Consider the following 4,490-nt stretch of genomic DNA (forward strand, 5'->3'; position numbering starts at 1 on the left):
AAAAAAAAAAAAAAGAAAACACCAGCTGAAGATGTAAGTCAGTGCAAGGGCTCTGGGTTTGATTCCCAGCATCTGTTCTTGCAAAATTAATTCATATACTCATTCCCTCAATAAATATGAATAAGATGTCTATTAAAAGCGTATACACGACACACCTGCAATTATCTTTGACAAGTTCCTCTGCTAGATAGATATCTTCACCAAGCACTGAAACTTGCTCATCTCTGTACCCAATCCTCTGGACAAAGCAACTGGGAGGGATGTCTAACAAGTAAGCGAAGGAGTAGATAAGTCTCTTCATAACGTTCTATAGTTCTGTGATTATGAGGGTGGAAGCCCTAATGCATTCTCATCAGAAGAACATGTTCTGATTATTTGTAAAGCAATTGAGGGCTATAAACATTGACAGCTGTGCAGCTCACTGCAACCCTAAGAAACATACCTGGGACACCACCCTCCTCCTGGGTTGGGGACATAGCTGCAGGGACAGAGAGCATGTCTGGGTAAACGGGGAAGGCTGAGCAGTGCGCCACGTGCATTGTTGCAACTTTTGCAAAGGAGACCAAGTGACCCTGTAATTTGCTCCCATTTTGGTTAAGATATATTTTCTCCCTTTCAGTGTAATTTCACTTATTCACCATCACCAAAAACATTTAGTTAAAAAAAATGGAAAAGCAAGATACTGAGAAGGGCCCTTCTCTACACTCCCCATAGCAGTGTCTGCCAAACCAATTAATACCTCTGAATGTTATCTCCCTGCTATGTTAATGTTATGTTAATAAATGCAATTAAGATAACATTCAGGAGGTGTTAATTGGTTTGGCAGATGTACATGAATAAGAAGCACAGATATTTTGCTTTCCCTATTTATGGAGGCAGGAAGTGACACAAAGTTGGACAAAAGGAAACTTAATTTGCCTCCAGTCTTTTTTGATACAATTTAGGCCTTTTCTGTTAAGTAATATATGGGATTTTTAAAAACGCTAATTTAGATGGTATTACAAAGATGAAGTGATTATCAAATGTTGTAAAAACACTGAAGTTGTCTCTTGCCACAGGAATGAACTACATGATGTTTACTCATTAAAATGTTATATGCGCCATATGAGCTATACTATACATACACACTCTTTTAAAACTCTCCATACCATATATGTAAATAAGTTATATGTTAAGCTGGGAAGCAGATTGTTCCAGGGGACTAACTCCTAGACTGTTCTGGATGTAATTAGCTTTTTAATACATGTAATGATTTAAGAGTTCATGGTTCTTCCATTCTAACTCACCGCAAGAGCATTCACTTTTTGTAGAAAAGATTTTATTTTTTGCATTAAAAATCTCATATATACAATAAAAACAGTACTTTACTTTGCAAAACAGAAGTTTTGCTCTGAGAAGAAGCCTAAATTTGGACAGACTCAGAGAAAGGGTGTTACCCCGTTTTTTCTGCCAAGGATTCTTCCTGTCTGAGCCTGGCACTTGGTGCCTGTGTCAGCACGGTTCTCCCAGCACTTCTCAGGACACCTCTGGTAAGGGTCCCACTCAATCTAGATCTGAGGTATTCAGGACACCCACACATAGACCTAGAGTTCTACCATCTAATCTGGACCAGGTCAGGGGCACCAGCCAAAACAGGAACACCAGCTTCAACCTGGACTTCAGCACACCAGAAGTGTCACTTGCTACAACTTGGATTTGGCTTGAGTGTGTCTCCCAGAAGCTCCAGTGTTGGAGTTTAATATCCACTGTGAATTTTTAAGAAAGTAGAAACTTGATGGACTGTGATTTTTAGAGGCAGGAACTAGGGGAGGATTAGAAAAGGCCATTACAGTCCCCATGGTTTTGAATTCTGGTGGCTATTTAAGGGGATGGACCAGAATAGACAGTAACGCACACTCGCCCTGCCTCTTGCCACGTGATGCCCTCCACCACTTGACTACTCATGCAACAAAAGGCCACCACTCAATTTAAGTGTTTGAATCTCTTTTCTTCATAAAATTACCCATGTTGGCATTTTGTTACAGCAATGAAGAATAGACTAATATGCCATTTGTAAAATGTACCCACTATTTATTAATAAGGGTTGTTTGGGGGAGAGGATGAAGAGAAAGACCTTACAGTATTATATTTTTTGTTTAGAAATGCAAAAATGTGTATCTCAAATTAAAAGACTAGTATATACTGCATAGATAAAAGATAACAAAATAGAAGGCATTGCTTTGTTTCTAGGAGATTGCTTTGAGCCAGTGTCTCTAGCATGGCGAATTTATCAACCTCAAGAAAAAGATCATATGTTTCTTCCTTAACTGCCCATATGCACCCTCAACTGTCCCTTCATCATTTTTTTCTCAGTGACATTTCCTTGGATCTTTCATGTAGAATAAAAGAACTGTGACTGTTCATAGCTTTCAACATGAGAAGGATGGTGATTTCTTAAATGATAAAGGATTATCATTGGTTTCCAGGGACAACAAGCTGTTAAAAAAATTGTTACAAAATACCCTCCTATGAGGCAGAGCACAGTGACTGGAGCTCAATCCCCAGTATGCTGTGCTGGCCCAACCCCCAAGACACACTGAGACAGTGATTGAGACTGGGCATGGTGGCACACGCCTGTAATCCCAGCTCTTAGGAGACTGAACACAGGAGGATCACTATGAATCCGATCTATGTAGTGAGACCCTATAGACTCTATAGACCCTGTACTAAATACAAAAACAAAACAAAACAAAACAAAACAAAAACCAAAAAGAAAAAAAACAAAGCAAAACAAAAATCAAATAATCTTCTAGGGCTGGGGAGACAGCTCAGTGGTCTAAGCACCGCCTGCCTGGAAAGCTCAAGGACTAGGGTTTGATCCCTTTTACCACATGCCATGTTGGCCACCAAAACCTAGAGTGGTAGTGCACACCCATAATCCCAGTACTGGGGAAGCTGAGACAGGAGGATCACTATGAGTCTGAGTTGCAGAGACCCTCTACCAAATCATAAATAAATTAAATAAAAAGACTTAAAAAAACCTTCTAATGTGTATACATGTGTGCAGTTTTGATATTTTCCAGTTAGAACCTTTATGACTCAGATTCTTTGGTTTTTATAATCTAGGCTGCCCTCTAGGATAAGAAGGTAAAAGGATACTTCTAGATGTTGTGACAATGGCTTGGATTGTTTCTGGGGTGACAATATGCCTTGACGCAAATTTCATGGAGAATCCACTTCTAGATTGTACCACATTGATTATGGCAGTGTTGCTCACTCTGAGCGCCTCCCTCTCCAGTGCCCCAGAGTTTCTGGAGGCGTTGGGGAGGTGACCGGATCATGCATGTGTGATGCGGTGCTACTCCACTGATGGGTTCACAGCTGGCTGTGATGGTGGCAGGTGGGTAGCCATGGCAGGGGCCTGAAGGCTATCTTTTGCCCTGACAGCTCATTGCTTCCTGCCCACTCTGCCATGAACTGTTTTTCCTCTACTGAGTCCCTCTGCCATGCCTTCCTGCCTTGCAGCCAGCTGACTATGGGCTAAGCCCTCCATAAACAGTGAGCTGACATCAACCTTCCTTCCTTTAACTTGTAGGTATCAGGGATAGTGTCTCAGCATTGAGGAAGGAACTAGACAGTTATACTTTCAGTTTTTCCTGAGTAAGATGATTAGATTTATGTTCTGTGGCAGAAATAGAAAATATATTTTCCAAGTGTTAGGGACTGAATTAAATCTCTCTAAAATTCCTATGATGGAGCCTTACCCCATAGGACCTGAGATTAGTCCTGTATTTGGAGAGGAGGAGAGAGGTCAGGTAAAAGCCATTGGCCTGGGACCTAATCCTATCTGACTGATGCCCTCAGGGATGTGTGGTCCTAGAGGAAAGGGCAAGGGAGGACCCTGGAGACAATGGCCATCTTTAAGCCTGGGGGACAGCCCTCAGGAGGATGCAGTCTATTACCACCTGGCATCTGCCCTCCAGAACTGTGAGAGGGTAAGTTTCCAGTCTGTGGCATTTTGTCAGGACAGCTCTCAAACTAGTATTTACATGAGTGATTGCCATTCCAAAAATGACGCCCCAAGACATGGTACCTTGGCATGCTAAGCCTGGAAACCCCTTGGAGTCTCTGTGACCTGACTCTCCCAGAGCGAAGAGGCTTTCTCTGAAGTTCCTCTGAGGACTTCAAATCCAAGTCTTCCACAGAAGGAAGAAAAACCAGGGGCAATGTCACACTCAAAGCACAGGCAACTTTGTTCCATATTGTTGCCTGTTTTTTGGGCCCTTAAAAATCACTGACTGTCCCACTACACATAACCATGGCCCCTCTTTCTTCCTCCCTGTGAAGAGAGAACTGAAGCTTCAGCTATTTGATCATTTTTGAATCTCATCTTTTGTGTGACATCCATGTGCTCCTCTGCTGCTAAACGTGTCTACATTTCTATTAATCTGTCTATTTTCAAGGTTGTTCCAGTCCACTTGGTTTTCAGCTCTCTTAGGGTAGAGCTGCCT

The sequence above is a fragment of the Octodon degus genome, unplaced genomic scaffold (assembly GCF_000260255.1).
Source record: "Octodon degus isolate 3935 unplaced genomic scaffold, OctDeg1.0 scaffold00095, whole genome shotgun sequence".
NCBI classification, from domain to species: domain Eukaryota; kingdom Metazoa; phylum Chordata; class Mammalia; order Rodentia; family Octodontidae; genus Octodon; species Octodon degus.